We start from the raw sequence: 19,273 nt of genomic DNA, 5'->3' as shown, positions 1-19,273 counted from the left end.
GACATTAATAAATGTCCAAATTGTACTTATCACAACACAAACTACAACAAAAATATGATGTGAATCACTGGAAAAATGATAGTGAATCATGATAAATATTTTAATCCAAAATATATAAATATATCGAAACGACAGACTGTCAAATACAGCCCACCTTCCAAAGATATTTTAACATAAAAGAGCGTGCCCCTGTACGTAAACAAGTATCTAGCCTGAGGTCAAGAATATCATGCAGTAATTCAATAACATCTGTAACGACTCTGAACATAACAAGTAAAACCACATACAACAACATTAGAAATGAATGAAATTAAGGTAATGTAACGGTCCAGTCCGATTCATATATGCCAGCTTTACTCTCCAACTTTTCGATGTGAATTGAGTACCATGGTCGCAAATGATGAATTTTGGCTTTCCATATTTGGGCACACAACGATTAAAAAGATTTTTGAAGACTATGTGCCCAAATATGGAAAGCCAAAATCCATCATTTGCGACCATTGTACTCAATTCACATCGAAAAGTTGGAGAGTAAAGCTGGCATATATGAACATCAATTTGATATTCTCTAGCATACGCCATCCGCAACGTAACACAGTAGAGAGTATACGTAGAGAGCTGAAACGTTTTTTAAGAGCGTATGTTCATGAAAACCAAAAAAGTTGGGCTTCGCTAATACCAAAAATACAAGATATAATGAATTCTATTTATCATGATACAACCGAAATCACTCCTATGGAACTCCACCTAGGACGGAAGCCAGATCGTTTTGGCATCGCTGGTTTTCCCCAAATGATTCGATTGTATCTAACAGAATCACGGATCTTCGTAAAAAGGTCCATGAAAAACTAAACAAAAGAGCTCTAGCGCATAACATCAATTCAAAGCATAAGTCATATAAAATCAACGTCATTGTATTACTAAAAAGCCACAATTCAACGGACAAATCGGAAGAACGATTTAAAAAATTTATGAAACTGTACGAAGGACCATACGTAATACAATCGATTATAGGTATACAGGGTGTTCCAGACCACCCGTACACCCCCTCTAAAATCCAAAATAATGGATTAATCAAAAACTGCTTCAGACAAAAGTTGCTGGGCTTCGAGGGGGACATATCCGTACGACCTTGGCTTTGACCTTGGAGGTCATGTTCAAAGGTCATTTCAAGGTCAACTTTGTTTTTTTAAATAGGAACTCCCATTTTTGACCCCGGATTCGGAAAGAGCGGGAAATTTTACGTCCAAAACGGTATTGTTAAATTTTTTTTCATGGCCTTGAGAAGGTCGATTTAAGGTCAAATGCTTGAAAAACTGCCTAAAAGCGTTTTTTTAATTTTTAAGATATCGAAAAATGACCTCTACAAAATTTGTTCAGAATAGAGTGGGCCACCCAATGCACCAAAAACCTTTGACCTTTAACCTCATTTTGAAGGTCATTTCAAGGTCGGAGTGTTTTTTGTAATGGAAACCCCTCTTTTTGACCCCGGATTCGCACATAGCGCGAAACTCAACACAATACCTTATCCAAACGTCGGATTTCGCGCTATGTGCGTATCCGGGGTTAAAAAGAGGGATTACCATTACAAAAAACACTCCGACCTTGAAATGACCTTCAAAATGAGGTTAAAGGTCAAAGGTTTTTGGTGCATTGGGTGGCCCACTCTATTCTGAACAAATTTTGTAGAGGTCATTTTTCGATATCTTAAAAATTAAACAACGCTTTTAGGCAGTTTTTCAAGCATTTGACCTTAAATCGACCTTCTAAAGGCCATGAAAAAAAATTTAAAAATACCGTTTTGGACGTAAAATTTCCCGCTCTTTCCGAATCCGGGGTCAAAAATGGGAGTTCCTATTTAAAATACAAAGTTGACCTTGAAATGACCTTTGAACATGACCTCCAAGGTCAAAGCCAAGGTCCTACGGATATGTCCCCCTCGAAGCCCAGCAACTTTTGTCTGAAGCAGTTTTTGATTAATCCATTATTTTGGATTCTAGAGGGGGTGTACGGGTGGTCTGGAACACCCTGTAGATACATATTTGCTCCGTTACAAGAATGGAAAAATTCGAGGAAAATTTCATTCCTCGTAATTAAAGCCTTATCACAGTTAGTCGCTAGAGGTCGATTTATTATATGTAATTGAATTCTCAAAACTTGTGCCTATATACTGGTACTCTCGGAGAATAAGTCTAGACAATTTTTGGCTATGGCCTCTTTAATTAAAAATAAAGCCGCCCAGACCGACCTCTCGGATTTGAGGGATTTTATCCCACATCCGCAGGGTCGGCCTTTCGTGCCGTTTTGTAACCTGGTGCCTTGGCTGGAGTGCAAAAGAATGTAAACTCCAGCCAGGTTTCCCCAGGTGGATTTCCTACTAGCCAAACCTGCCAAACCAATGGTGAGGGAGGCACCCCTCAACTTTCTGCCCTCCAGCGTTCCACGACCTGCTAACCCTGAGCCTGTTGCGGAGGAAAAGAAGATTTCCAAACAACAAAAAGAAATAAAAAGAAGTAAACAACAAACAGAGTAAGGAAGCGGATCGCTAAACTGGGGGCAAGGATAACTGAAAGGAAAGAGGAAATTAAGAGACTAAAAGAGGAGACAAACACCAGCACCAAGATTAAAAAAAAATAAAACGTAAATAAAAGAAAAAAAAAAAAAAAAAACACAACAACAAATCAGACACCATTTGTCACATTAGAATGGCTCGTTTTATTCGCCATTTTAATGGGGGCTATGTAACGGTCCAGTCTGATTTGTCCCTTTTTCCCTTTGCAAAATAGCAACCCGTCGTGCACGATAAAACCAAAAAAAAGCGGTGATTGAGCGAAGGCGCCCTTCTCACATATATGTAAATGTGTTAGGGCAATTTAGCGAAAATAAGACCATATAAGGAGCGTGACGTCACGGCCGTGGGAAATTTATTATTTACAATGCAAAATTGACAATTGCAAAGTTTTTCAAATGAACAAAAGAATTTTTTAGTCAATTTTGATGCGCTGATCTTGAATTTCATGTTGTTGTAGTGATCAAATATGTATTTATTAGTTTAATTTAATTTACAAGTTAATAGTGTTAGTTATTTTACAACAAATAATTATATTGTTAATTCGAATATGCAATTGCATTCGTAACGTATTGAGACAGAGAAACAAGAATTTGACACTTTGGTAACTAATTTTTCACTGAAATATCAATAAATAAAAAATTTATAATTTATTTAAACAATTAAAATTGCGTTGTTAGATAGCGATTCGATTGTATATATCTGTAAAATTAATGAGAATGATTGTCACTAATTTGCTGATTTTTAAATGGCTAAAAAAGAAATTTGCAAACTCGTTTTTAAATTATTATTCAAAATTGGATAGTTATATTAATCGTTTTTAATTTAAATAATGTTCCACTAATCACAAGCGATTTTTTTATGTAAAAATTTTCCGTAAATTTATTGTAAAATTGGTGTTATTTGATTATCAAATTGTATCACTTATAACTCTAAAAGGCGATTTTTCCTCGAGAAACGATTTATGTTAAAAAATTCGTTATTTCATACTTTATTTTTGGCAAAACGACTCATCGAAATAGAAAAATTTGTGTTTGCTATTCGATGAATTTTGATATTTCATTTCTTGTAGAATATATGCGTGTCAACTTCTTGCTACTCTCGGAAACGCGATTACAAATATAATAGAAAGAGTCCGCACTATTTATTTGATAAGGCGAGATAGACTCAAACGTTACAGTAAATATATTTATAATGAAACAGCTGCTGATGACACTAATACTTTGAAAGAGTATTTAAATTCAGAAAAAGAAATATTGTTATGTGTAAACATAAGAAGTATAAACGTAAACATAAACAAACTTATTGTTTTTATAAACAGCCTCCAAATAAAACCTGCTATAATAGTGTGTACTGAATCCTAGAACATAGAATATCAACAAATTGTTAACATTCACGGCTATATGTATTACAATAACAGCAGAATAAATAAATCTGACGGTGCAGTCATATACATCAGAACAGATACTCAGAGACGTTTGGCTTACCGAGACCCCAGTTTGAGAAGACTCAAGACGTTTAACCTTGAGTCCATTCCGCACGTACACTCTCCATTTACATTTCTGTCATTCCTTGCTATGGTAAACCCTTCAATTTTAATAAGGTGATCGTCAATAATGGATCCCAAACATGTTTCGGTCAAACCGAATACATGGTAAGAAGAATTTTCTGCCAGAATAAACAAAGTTTCTCAATCCTCGCTCTTATCGAATTTACATTGAGAAACCCAGCCCCGCCCTCAGCGCAGCAGCCCATTCCCGTTTCCACGGAACCGAAGCTAATCAGCACGCCGATTGCTGACCCTCCCCACACACCGCATTTTTCATTTGTTTTACGGTCGCTCTCGGAGCGGAAGTTTGTACCCCGGCCCGAGATAACCCCCCACGAGAGCCATCAGTGCATGCAGGTCTAATGTTCTACAAATCAGCTACAGAATCGAAAATATCATGCGCACGTTCACCAGTGCGACGCCGGACTTGAAACTTGACACATGCCAAATATATTTCAAACCAAGCTCCCATGCAGCGGACTTCAAACTATTGAAAAGCTGGAATTTACTGTAAGGCAACATTTCATTAATTAATATCTTCCTTTGTGGCATAAGAGCGGCAACGCGCCACGCGTGATAGTCACGACACACCTTCGCGAAGTAACTTCTTGTCTACGCTCATGTAGATCTGTAGATCATCAGTATAGAAAATGTGGCTAATATCTCGATCACCGAGGGCGTACTGCAGGTCGTAAACGAAATGGCAAAAAAGTAAAGGTCCCAAAACGGACCCATGTGGGATACCTGGATTGGTCTCCAACCATTCCGAGTTGCTCACCTTAGAGGTTATCTGTTGGGTAAGGCCCTGCAAGTATGACTTGAGCCACAAGAGAGCCGATCTAGAGAAGCCCATTGACCTGAGCTTGCGCAAAAGCTTAGACGGGGAAATGGTATCAAAGGCCTTGCTAGAGTCAAATAGTAATAGTAGCGTTACTTTATCCCTGTCAATGGACATACGTGTTACGTCTCGTGCACTAGTTACGAATAACTAGACGTGACATACGTATGTCACCCATCAAGCTCAGCAGAGCCCTCTGTGTACTATCATGCCTTCAGAAACCAGTCTGTTAAGGGTCAAGAATGTTATTGGAATTAAAGTGCTCCTTGATTTGATCGTGAGCAATTAGCTTCTCGAGAACCTTTGACATGAACCGATTTTCGTCTTACGTCTACACACTGCTTCAAGTTTAGTGTTTATAAGAATGTCTATTTTGTGTTGGGAAGCGAGTGCCATAGTGACGTCGGGTGACGACCTGCAGGTCATCGGATCAGCCTGCTCCTCTACTGAGGATGGGCTTTTCTAGGTCAGCCGTCTTGTGGCTCGAGTTGTACTTGCAGGGTCGCACTCAATGGGTAACCTCCAAGGCGGGTTAAAGCGATATGGTTGGAGACGAGTTTGGGGGTCCCGCAAGGGTCCGTTTTGGGACCTTTACTGATTCGTCTACTCGTCAACAACCTGCAGTATGTACTTGAAGACCATGATATTAGGCACATTTTCTATGCCGATGACGGACAGATTTAGACGAGCGTCGAAAAGAAATTGTTTTATGAAGGTGTATCGCGATTATCTCGCATGGCGCGTTTGGTATTTAGCTGGGCTGAGGACTTCGGCTTGCGACTCAATGTGGGCAAGACGAAAACATTATAATGTGGTTTAAGACCAAACATTAATTCTATGAATAGGGAGTGCTCGCCGGGCGTAGAGGTGCAAGATGAGATCTTCATTGCATTTTGTAAGGTGTTTAGGTGTCACACTGGACAGCAAACTGTCCTGGAGGTTGCATATTGATCAGCAGGCCAAGAAAGTGAACAAAGCCCTGTACAGCTTGCGCTTTAATCAGGTCTTGCATAACACTGTCACTTGGGCCGAGATTGGTCGAGTTCCTGGTTTAGCCGCATCTGGATTACTACGCGGTTGTGTGCCTAGATGCTACTAAGGAGCATTTAAAGCGACTGCAGAGACTGCGTAACTCTTGCATTTTTGGTGTTAAGAGGGACGAGCACATAACTCCCTTTAGAAAAAAACCGGATTGGATTCTTTCGGACTCGCGTAGAAACTTCACAGCAGTACTAATTTCTTGCAAATAAAATCTTGCGAACAAAGAAGCTGAAATACTTGCTAAATCTATTTGTGTCTAAGTATCCCGATAGGGGCGGCAACAAAGAGACTGAGCTGGTGGTGCTCTCGATGAGCACCGAGGCTAAGCTGAGGTCTTTCGGGGTCGCGGGGGTGCTTTACTGAAACTCTCTTCCTTAATTCCTTCGGCAGCTCCTAACGCTTGCCTTGCTTAAGGTATCAGTACGAGAACACACCCTGAACCTGGATAATATGGCCTTCAAGGGCAAAGGAGAGTCGTCGATAATTGGGCTGAATAGACCAACTGAAACGATATTAGATTCGGCAAACTTAAACATTTATACATTTAGCTTCTGACTGTACAACAAGCAATTTGACATTGAGTTTACATACCTTGCGATAGTAAGAATATTAATTGACAAATTGATTTTGACTGAACTATTGTTGTCAATTGTTAAAATAGGTAAATTATAAGTTATTACCATGCTGTAACTGTTAATAGATATACTAGATATGTATTATTATCTAAATTGTAATTTTGACCCTAAAGTAAAATAAATATTTTTCTATCTATCTATCTATCTCTAGCTTGTGTCGCATGCTTGTTATCTCTGTACCATATCCAGTGATGCATGATTATATGTTTCATTAGCAGAAAGTAGTCGATTATATTCATGAAAGGATGATTGAAAATGAACCAAACCCATGCACTGTAGATCGTTGATGAACTGATAAATACTTAATATTTATCGTTTTGGAGGAACTTATTTTTTATTAATGTTAACTTTTTGGAGTTGAAATTAGATTTTCGCAATAAAAAATTGTTGGTTGTGCTTTTTTAAGGACTCATATAATTGCATACATTTATTATTTAGACATTGACTTAAAATTATATCTCAATTATTCGATTATTTAGTTAATCTCGCGAGCGCGGTTTACTTGTAATAATTAATTAATTTAAGCTTTTGCGAATTGTGAAAAAAGTGTAAAACTGGCTATCAAGCGTAAAATAGCGCGCCAAATTTCTGTATAAATAAGCGTCCAAGCGTGGCAGTCGAGGTGATAAACGATGGAGATGAAAAATGTCCCTACTCTCCATGCTCTGGGCGCCCTAAAAAAACAATAAAGAAATAATCGTTATACCTTACTTTTTGAGTTGTTCTTTGTATAGGGAATACAGTAGCAATCATCCTTTCTCAAAATCGAGCATAGACGTTCAACTCTCGGGACTAAGAACAAAAGAACATTTCCAAGAAAAGAAGTGTCCAATATCCTTTTATTAATTTAATTTTAATTTCCTTCAATCATCATCCCACTGATCCAGCACCTTCAAGTGATGCGTCGGTGATCGTTTGATTCATTTATCTTTATAAAAAATTACCTTATTTATCGGTATTCTTTTTTCTTTTTTAATGTCTATAAAATTATTCAGTTTCTATTTTCAACGTGAATAAGAAAAGAATCCAACTTTAGAAATATAAAATTAGTATAATGGAAAATGGCATTAATTTCGTGATCTAATTGTCACTTATATCGGTGAAAATTTTCCCTTACTGATCCTTGAACGGCAAATCGGCAAAATATCGATTTTCAGCATACCCCGTGGATGGTTATTATCTCGATAATTCGTTTTTGGATATTTACGGGGAAGGTTTCAAAAAAAAGTGTATGATATCCCTCGTCATCACCCCCTCGCTTTTTCGATTAATTGCTCGAATTTTAAATAAAAAATAATAACAATTTTCGCCGCCTCGGATGGTGGAAAAAAAGCTCAGTCCTCGTTTCACCGTTCGAAAAAGGATTTTTAAGGAGTGAAAATGGGTTAACCAATTAGGCCCTGCTCACATAGGTACATACGGATGCGGACGGATACGGACGCGAATCGCAACTCTAGTAATGTCATTAAAAGTATCTAGTTCTATTATTTAGTACCAACACTACCGGTAGTGAGCAAAAGTGACTTTTGTTTAAAACTGTAGCGCCGAACGTACCAGATTACATGAGTAAATAGTCCTGTATTTTGAGAGAAATGGGTCATGAATTTTGGACAGTAATTTTCATTTTATTTATTTGTGCTGGAAATATAATTTTTAGATTAGATCTCATAGCGAATTCAATATTCGTATTTGGAAAATAAATTATCAACTTTTATTGGAATTGTGAATCTGATTTTGAATCTTTTCCCAGTTGCTTCTGAACTTCTGAATCATAGTTGTGGTGGCAAATTAATAAAGACTTCTCATATTCTTTGCAAATTATAAGATATATACAGAATTTGATCAAATGACAAGTGGTTATTTAAAAATTGAAAAGACAGTGAAACAAAACGTGACTTGTTAAAACGATATCACCTACTTGAATTTTTTTTTAATTTCAGTATCAAAGATTTTTTTTAAGATAAATATATGAATGTATATAATGTACACTACATATTTTACAGTTCCCCATTCAACATATTATTTTCAAGAGTGAAATTCATTAGAAATAAATATTTTTGTTTGCATACCAATTAAATTATAATCTTCGTTGGGACAAAAGTGATTAATATGACACTATATTGACTTATTTTGAACAGTTCCACGGTGTCAGAAAATTTCATTCGATTGGTCTCAAAATAAAAAAATAATAACAAACTGAACCTAGTCGACAGAAAAGAATGAATCTATATATATACACGGATAAGTATGATGTAAATAAAATTAAATAATGCAGTGTCTCTAAAACTTTGAAAGGGATCAAGTTTGACAGGATCAATCTACAGGAATGTATAGGTATCCTAGTTGGAAGTATATACAGTAAGCTGTCTTACAAATACATTATGGTTGGATATAGGATAATTTTTACAGAAGGTAGTAAGGAATACTCACAAGGAAAGTTTGTACATTAAGGCAAGGCATGGAAATAGGCAAATTAGTGTGAGGAAATGGATATCATATTTTTAATTGATATCATTATGCTGATAATTCAACCTTATATATGCAATAATTCAGTAAACTGTGGTAGTCATAAATTTAAATTAGTGGAAACTTGAGAATCTTGCACTATCCACGTACTGAAATTGTGTATTTGACGATCTGAAAGAACAGAAAAATTTATATTAGTCAAATTGAACAAATAAGGTACTGTATAATCCTTTATATCAAGCCTTGAAGGTGTCAAATCCAAATGTGCTGCATATGCTCTGGTAATATTTTCCGATCATTAGAGTGAAGAAATCAAGGAAGTGGTCTTTTTTTTTTGAAGAAATCAAGTGTAATAATAGCTTACTTATATTTAAAAAATGCTTAGGCTCTGTAAAAAATTAAATTAAATTTAGATTATTGATATCAGATTTATTTTTAACTCTAATTTACAATAATTTAATTAAAAAGTACTTCATTATAAAATACTTCAGTTTAAATTAAGATAGAGTACGTTCAATAAGTTAAGATCGAAGTAGGTTTTTATCAAAATTTGTCTTGTCAATATTATGATGACATTTTACCATTATAATTATAAGGAGAAAAAGTTTTGAAAAATAGTAACGTCTTTTCAAATTATTAGCATTGTACTGTACATGCCTCGTGCAAATTATACTGATGACTCCTATATACTTATCGAATTTTTTTAGCAATTGCCATTTCACATTGAACAGGAGAAAATGAAAAAAAATTTGAAACTTTTTTGTTGTTTACAATTATTCAACGTCCTTGTCACTGATATATAATTGAATATAAACAAAGGATATATTGCAAATTTGTTTGTCGACAAATTTTGGGAAACTTTGTGTAGCTCACTACGTTTAGTTTATTAGGCAGTAATAATCAATATGGTTTGTTTCCAACATCCAAAGTAAAATTGCAATTACCTTATGCTTCTTGCTTTAATTGATTTATATAAAATTATAATCGTGGTCTGCTCTTCATTACTTGTGACTGATTCTTGTCTTCTATCAGAACTAATGTGCAAGACTGCTATATCATTTTATAAATATTAAAAGCACCTGAAAATAAAATTGAGTTAATAAGAATTAATAGTTTATAAAAACTTGATATTCACTTTTCTATTGCAAGCCCATACACTGTATTTTCTTTCAATTGTGATGCAAAATAAAATCTCATTTACCTCATGCTTCTTGCTTTAATTGCCCCTATTGAAAAAATCCAGCTGGATTGATATGGATTCCATATGGATTTGACCTGGATTTCCAGGATGGATATCCAGCTGGAATCCAGCTAGATTTCTCGGCAAATCCAGGTGAATTTCTCGGCAAATCCAGTTGGATTTCTCGTCAAATCCAGGTGGATTTCTCGGCAAATCCAGGTGGATTTCCCAACAAATCCATGTGGATTTTTTGGTAATTACAGATGGATTTTAAATATGCACTTTTTAAATATGTAAAATTTCTGAAAAAAATACACATATTTCGACAGTAAAAGTGCATTCTTTGCATTTACTACAGTTCAATTATCTTGTTTATTGCAAATAAAAAAAATTATTGAAAAAGTAGTAATTTTTATCGGTTTTTTGATAATAACTAATTACCTTGTTGACCGATTTTGACGAACGACATCTCATTCGACGAGGATTTTCAAGACAAAAAAATGACTGAAAATACATATTTCCACATTGAAATGCCGCCAAGATATGGCAAAAAAACCGATTTTAAACTCTAAAAACTTTGTTTAAACAAATTGCCCATATGCCAGCGTCTGGCATTTACTAAAAGTTCGTTCTACGACGATATTCGAACAGTTTCATGAAAAAAAAAAGCCATGTTCAATTTAGTGTGGCATCGTATCTAGATTGCCTAGACTAACATAGTTACATGAAATTTTTACTTTGTATCTGTCCAATTGCTACATTAAATAAATGCTACATTAAAAACAGAAGTGGCAAAGTTCAAGGTGCACAAGTACATTCTTGCAGCTTAGTCATCATTATGTATTGATTTCCACTTTGACAGCCCTATTAAAAAAATCCATGAAGAAATCGAGGCTGGATTTCTATATAGATATCTAGCTAGATTTCCATGTAGATTTGTATAGATTCTATATGGATTCTACATAGATTTCCAGAATAGAATTCTTGCATGGATTTCCATGATAGAATCCTCCCAAATTCCAGTACGATTTCTCCGCAGATCCAGGTGGATTTCTCGGCCAATCTAGATGGATTTCTCGGCCAATCTAGATGGATTTCTCGACATGCCTAGATGGATTTCTCGACAAATCTAGGTGGATTTCTCGGCATGTCTACATGGATTTTTCGGTAAATCTAGATGGATTTCTCGACATGCCTAGATGGATTTCTCGACATGCCTAGATGGATTTCTCGACATGCCTAGATGGATTTCTCGGTAAATCTAGGTGGATTTCTCGGCAGATCCAGCTGGATTTTCCGACATAATTTTTTGATTTTTTAGTTACTTTCTAGTAAGATTCTGTCGGGTAGATTTCCTACAGTATATATGTATATTTTATGATTTTCATTAGCAGAGGTTATGAGTCTTAATAATTACATTTAATAATGAAAAAAACATTAATTTTTTTAATAATATTATATTTATTATATCACATAAGTAGAACAAGGTTTTTTAGCGCGATAGTATCGGCCGTAGATAACATAGATCGACAAATTTCTCACCTACAAATGGGATCTTGTGACCTTAGAATTTACCCTATACGTCAGATTTTCAAGACATTCTAACATAAAGAGCGAAAAAAATAATTTTATGTGACGGCATTCAACCGAAAAAATGTACACAAGTTCTTGGGTTGCTGATCACGAATACAATAAAATACAATACTATAAAATTATACGTATCTCAATTTTTTCTAGTTGCAAATTAGTATTAGTTATTATTACATAATACGTTTTACGTATTTATGTAAATAAATAAATACTTTAATTGAGTTACATTGGGTTAAATAAATACTTATTATACTGACTCGTATGAATTATTAAGGAATATTACTTTAGCATATCAACGTCATTAAAAATAAAAATCAATATACTCAATATTTAATAAAATAACGGCATTATCTATGTTAAACCACTTTTGACGTTTTTGATGCAGTCGTTAATTTCGCCAGTTAAGAAAGCATTTTTCTTATTAACGATTAGTTTCATTTGTTCTCCAGATTTTCCGGACTTATGCAAGTAATATTTCAGACACCCTAAAATGAAATGAAGACATGTAATAATGCAAAAAAATTAGCAAGAAGTTAAAAATCACCAATTTAAAATAGAAACGTACGTACTTTTTATCGTTTCATGTTCATATGCATTGACCGGAACACAGCGATTTTGACCATTAGGAGTGTAACATGGTTTGTCAACCTGTACGCACCTTTTGCTTACATTTAGTCGCCATTGTCCATTTTCATCCTTGTGCATCATTCTAAAGAGGTTAATCGTAAACTTTCGCTCGTCTTTTAATTTCAATAACACTTTCCAATCGTCTAGAAGAATTTTTTTTTCTTTATTTAGCCAGATGAAAGACACCTGAAAGAAAGAAAAACTTTTGTAATAATTAATGTAAACAGTGAAGGAATGAACATTCATATGCCAAAAATAGAATACAGACCGTCACATTTTCAGAGTTCGTTAAAGTTTCCTTATGTAAAAAATTGGCAAAGTATGATTCTTCAAGAACTCCACTGCATGACTCTTCACCATTCGAAATAACAGGTTCAGGATCACTGGGTTTTTTAGCAACAAAAGGAGGTTGTTTTGATTGTTTTGCCGAAGGTGTTGACTCATTATCAAATATCAATTTTCCTACAGTTATAAAAAATTATGTTTATATATCATAATAAAATACATTTTTTTATTTACTTTCTATATGAAATGTTTTTATGTATACCTTGTTAACACAGTAATGTATACATATCTGAAATTGAATTTTAGTGTCGAAACAGAGTTTTCAAAATACATAATTTTACTTTAAGGCGACGTCGAACGACTGAATCGACCCGAGTGTAAAAAAAAGATTTCGCGGGTTTTTCCGATTTCGGTTTTTCAAGGTTTCCTCGAGGAAAAATGAATTTTTTGAAGAAACATCGAAAGTATGATTCCAATGGGTGCTCAGAACCCATTTTTTCAAAAATCGACGAAATATAAAAAAGTTTCAGGTTTTTTTCGACTCGCGGATTATTTGGGTTTTTTCCGGAAAAACTTGATAATTTGTAGTGGAACTTGCAAAAAGCATATCATACTTTCGATGTCCCCTCAAAGTTTCAGCCCAAACAAATCATTTTTTTCGCGAGAAAACTTTAAAAACCCGATATCGGAAAAAACCCTTCGTTATAATCTCCTGGACGTCCCTACCAACTTTCAGCGCAATTGGGTAATCATTTACTCGTAAAGTTGGAATAACTGGGGATCCGCTCGGGTCGATATAGTCGTCAGACGTCGCGTTAAAATGAGAATAACCTCCATCTTCAAAGCATTCAGATCTTTACATTACTGTATTCAAATTTTACTTACTTTTTCTCTTTGGTTTTGGCGTGCTTGATTTTATTTCTTCGGTGCACAAAATGCTGTCATCGTTTTCCAAATTTTCCTCTGTATTTGGACTCAATGCAAGACAGTCAGGACTTTGCTTCGTATGAGAAACAATTGAAGTGTCATCATCAAAGTCTTCATTAAAAGAACCATCTATTTTCTGGTTTTCAATTTCCATTAAATCCATTGGAGCTGATGATTTTATACGATTTGCCAAAGGACTCTAAAAATACATTTTACATGTTCATTATATTACTTTTACATACTTAATAATGATGTACTTATAGAAATACTTTAGTTATGGGGACAATAGCAGAACATAGAAATTTATGTGACGCTCTTTCTTTGCGTTTATGTTAAAAAAAATCCATATAGAAATTAATCTAGAGAAACAACGTCGAAATCTATCCGGAATTTACTAATCTACATTCATTTTTAAAATTAAAAAAACTATATCCGTGTAGAAGTTAGTGTAAGAATCCATATGAAACTAGAAATTGTAAAAATCCATTTCAATCGCTGGTATTTTGGATTAGAATCTGTATGGGAATTAGTGTAAAAATATATATGCTATATTAAAACGGTAATGTTTTATTTGGATACTTGCGGGAATCAGCGTAGAAATCCACATTATTTAAAAACAAACCATAACGTAAAATTAAATCCTTGTAGGAATCAATGTTGATGTCTATATAATTAGTGATAACTATTTTACCTGTAACTTGTTTTCAAAAACCACACATTGATTTTTACAAAGATGTTATTATACTTTCTGTTTTTCTGTAAATTATACGGATTTCTGCCTTGACTCCTGCGAGGATTTACATAGAAAATTCCAGTTTTAAAATAGCATCTGATTTCTTAAAATTATTTTCACGTTAATTTGATTCTACACGTTCTGTAAATTTTGGAAATCCATAGATTCAGCACACCCAAAAATATAAGGTATGGTACCCTGGATCAATTTATTGTTCAGTTTTACAAATGAATTTTGTAAATCAAAAATATGTCCAAAAACTGACCTCTTTGGTCGTTAATGGGTTAACTTAAATAACTCGAAGCTTTAATATTCTCCATCGCAAGTCTAAATATGTTAATGAAGGGTCCCAAAAAGTCTCACTAACAGTAACACCTTATTTATTTAAAAATCGCAATCCGCTGCATGATTCCGAAGCTTAGAGTAACCTAGCTGAATAAAAGTTTTTTTTAGTTATTAAGAAACTTAAGAAGAAAAAAGGAATTAAAGTTATTGAGCAGAATGACTATTTTCGTGGAATCTAATTATTTGTAGAAAATTCACGTAGATTGAATGTATTTAAAAAAAATATCAGACTCTTGAAATTTTTGGTTATTCTAGAATGTTAATAAATAAAATACAAAGTTAATTGTAACTGCTAGTAAAGCAGAAGGCCCGTTAAATAGCTTTTATTCTCTCCAATATTATACAGTTTAGTTTCCAATATTGCATAAAGCATTATAAAAGTTCATATGTAATGAAATGCCGCGGAACCTACGACTCGTTTTTTTTTTAATCTACTTGGATTTTTCTAAAACCCATATAGATTTTTAAAAACTGGGTTTCAGATAATTCAGACGATGTTAAGATGTACATTTCGAAAAAGCCTAGGTCGAGAATTTTTTAAACACACATGGACTTCCATGTCGATTTTTCGATGCCTGGAATCCCACATGATAATTTATGCAAACCCATGGAAACCCATGCCAAATATATGTGGATTCCTAGGTAGAAATCTACGTGGATTTCGATATGGGTTTTTTTAACAGGGTCACGTTCGGAATCTTGCAGCGCATTGACATTTTTCAGAAAAGAAGGTGTTACAGTTATAGGGACTTTCTGGGGCTTTTAATTGAGATTTTAAGGCTCCCAACAAAGAAAATAAAAGCTTATTTTGAGAATTTGAAGTTGATATTTTTATTAGGATGATTTTCACTTCACAATGAAGGAAATTGATAGTTTTGCAAGTTACGCTCTCTGGAGCCCTTCAGTAAATGAGTTTTCATCTATTATAATGAAATGGGGGAAATCGGCGCATTACCGAGTGAATGGATTTATATCCTTACCTTGGCATCCAACTTTTTTTTCTCTATTTCAGTTTGAACTAGTTCCAATTCTGTCTCGTATCGAAGGACTTTGATTTGATGTTTTTCATTTATGATTTTATATGTTTCTAATCTTTCATTCAGTATATCCATGTTATGTTTTAATTTTGCGTTCTCGTTATTTATCTTTTCCAAATCTCTTTCTAATGTTTTTATTGTAAAGAGCATGTGCTGCTTTGTATGTTTGGGCAGATCATTATTAATGTCAGTAGTTGTAGTACTGCCACCCTCAAGAACCTCATTTAGTGGTTTTTGAAGTAATAAAGTGTTAGTTTGTACAAATGTCTTTTTTTTTTCAATTAACTTTCTTTGTGCTTCGCGATCGATTTCCTGAAAGCGGTGCATATATGATAATTGAGTTGACAAGTTGCAGTTTTACACGGAGATAATTTATGGGCAGCAAATCTATAAAACCACAGTATTGGTTTTTGCACGACTGCGATGTGTGAGCCTCGTAACTTTCATAGGAGAAACACACCGCCTTGTGTTTTGCATAATACACTCGAACTTTAATAAGGAATATAATATAATAATAATGGCGACTATGTTGAAAAGGAGACTATGTTGAAACATAAATCGGCACTTTTATAAAATTTTCGTTTTTCTCTTGCAAGTCAAGTACTTCTCGGACCACCCTCATATTTTTACTACTCGCACGCAAAACAAATTCTTCGCGCTCGCTGCGCGGATTCGCACGCCAAATCGTTATAACAATCAAAAGGGGAAGGTGCACCTACCGCGAGGATGATGTGGATACGGTGGCCAACCGTATCCGGACGACGAATCGTTAAAACGCCGCTACGCTGCTCGCTGCACCGCCTCTATGCTGTTATTGCTGTTGCTGCTGTCGCCACTGATGTTGTTGCTGTTGATGCTGCTGCTATAGCTGCTATTGCAGTTGCTGCTACTGCTATTCCTGCTGCTGCTGCTGCTGCTGCACCTCACCGAAGCCCGCACTCTCACCAGGATCAAACAGCGCACGAAAAACTGAACGGCTCGGAAAAATACGGAGGTTAGGCGCACGAACTGACTGAGTGGCACAGTCATACTAGCGCTCGGAGCCTCCCCTCCCGGTCATTGCCCCTTACGCGCTCTCTCTCTCTCGCGAACCGAACGCGGCTCACCTCGCTTAGCCGCTTATTACCTCGCGCGAGTCCTACGATTTTCGGCAATCGTTGCAAAGCAATATTACATTATTCAATACTGCTGATGGGTAACTATTTATAAAAATTCTAATTTTCAGCAACAGATAATATGCAAAGGACTGTACAAGATAGCCTTGGTATCTCAATGACAAATAGTAATTTTAATGCTGTTTCAAATACTTCAAATTCTAATCAGGATGTTCGATTAGATTCAAATGGTATTATAAATTATTGATACATAGAAAAAATATTTATTACGCATAATTAACTTAATATTGTAGCATATTTTTTCGGCTGATAATAATATGTTTTATGTTATTTTATATCAAGTGAATGGATCTTTCATTAATGGCGATGAATCTGCTCCTGAAAATATTGTAAGTTACCTTCTACTTATGAATGTTTTATGAGCATGTAGAATATCATTTAATAGTGATTTATATATAAAAATATCATATGCTTTATAACTGCATCTACATTTACACAATTAATTTATTAAACACAAGAAAATTGTTTTCATATTTTGGTTGTCAAATCTGGGAGAGATTTTATGTGGATCAATAGAGCTGCGATAAAAATTCAGTTGTAAGATTTGATTTTCTTTGTTCAAATAAGATTGGTCAAGTGTTATATTTGAGAATATCAAGTTTCAAATAAAGATTCAATAAAAATGAAATTTATGGGATTTTATAAAATAGATAAAGATTTTTAAGTATTAAAATATATAAGAATTTCATAAGTAACAAGTAGACGCACGTAGCTCATTCAAAGGGGAACAATTGCAGTCAGAGTGTACAATACATGACTACATGTAACTGATTTCACAAAAGTCACCAAGTTATAGTTTTGCAATGCCTATTCGCCTGTCAGTTTACCTCCGTAAGGAGGTATGAGGGAAAAAGATGGTCTTTTATTTAGCATCTGCACAGGTAATATGATGTAATCTGTCTTCTGCTTCAGTCAACATAACCAAATGTTTACGTATATACACATTGTCGAACCTCTTTTGTGCTGTCTTGTGCTCTTCTTTCTGTGTATAAAAGTCTTTGATTGTTACTGGTGATTTTGAGGAGACCAATTTTGCCATCATTGAACAAAGTCACAGCCATATCTACCCCAAGTTCTAGTACAGGGCATTCATTGAATGAAGTTTTTGGTAATAGTTTCCAGATACAGTTGGTGAAACTTTCATTATTGTTTTGAGTAAAACCTCCTAAACATCTCTCAAGCAATTCATTGTCTGTCAAAGCCTTATACACTGGTTTCATGGCATCCATCACAGCACTTGGAAGTGATTTTTTGTAATTGAAGCTTTTTTTGTTTTTTCAGCCTTGGCTTTTTGATATCTGCACCAGCTGTTTTACCCATACCCACTGGGCAAAAGTGATGCTGTAGGTTTCCATCAGTGGAACTCTTATGGTAGTACGTGGTCTAAATGGAATTTTTCATTTCTTGCACTGTTGTTGAAGATTTGTCTTGGATAGCATTCCCATAGTAAATTATAAATTGATCAATCACCTTCAAAGTAAGCCTACCTCTTTCATCGATAGTTTTTCCATCTGACAACTTTTGGTTTCCAAGACTTTTTTTCAGATTCCTGAGCCGAGTACCCATTCTCTTGTGCACATGGCACATTCTTTCTTGCTAGTTGTTAATTCATTTCCATATAGATTCCTGTTTTGGATTGCCAATGAAATTTTGCAATCACCATCTCCAATATAGAATTCAAGCATGAAACAATACTTCAAGTATTTCCAAGATGTCATTGACTTCCATTTTGCCAGCACAACCAACATGATTAGCTTGACACTTAGACTGATGCTCTTCTCACCACTCGTTATACTCAGCAGTACCTTTTTTGTTTTCCATCTGTTTACAGTCCAAACAGTAGTTATGTTTAACACATGTGGCAATCACTTTATCAGTTTCAACTCCAATTAAACTGGTCACTCCTTGGAGAGAATTGAATCCTTTCTTGCGCCAAGTCCCAATGAAAATATTTTATAATATATATTTATGTCATATGTAATTATGTAATATATGATGATTGTATCATACACAATTATATAATATACAATATATATTTGAAAATGAATTTTCACTATAACTGATTTAAGCTGACACGGAAAATATTTGAATGCAAAGAAACTTGTAATTTTGTTGATTTTTAAAAAGTTGCGTAAAAAACTGTTTTGGAATGTAACGTATAACTTATGAACGGATTAAAATTTTTGAAAACGGAGAACGGCATTTTATTCTACGTTAAATTTCCTAAAAGAAAGGCCAATAAAAAAATCGAATTCAGACTGTAAAATATTATTCCA

General features: G+C 34.6%; 1 long non-coding RNA gene across 1 annotated transcript; it reads left to right on the top strand.

Moving 5' to 3' along the window:
• Positions 1–17,051: 17,051 nt before the first annotated feature.
• LOC131663317 (uncharacterized) lies at positions 17,052–18,923 on the top strand. Its single transcript, XR_009301841.1, has 4 exons — positions 17,052–17,167; positions 17,280–17,326; positions 18,279–18,474; positions 18,543–18,923. It is a non-coding gene; the product is annotated as an uncharacterized LOC131663317 (long non-coding RNA).
• The last annotated feature ends 350 nt before the right edge of the window (positions 18,924–19,273 follow it).

This window comes from Phymastichus coffea, unplaced genomic scaffold (genome assembly GCF_024137745.1).
Source record: "Phymastichus coffea isolate CEN01 unplaced genomic scaffold, Cenicafe_Pcof_1.1 PCOF00002, whole genome shotgun sequence".
In the NCBI taxonomy this organism is placed as follows: Eukaryota; Metazoa; Arthropoda; class Insecta; order Hymenoptera; family Eulophidae; genus Phymastichus; species Phymastichus coffea.
This window is presented reverse-complemented; position numbering and strand designations above follow the sequence as displayed.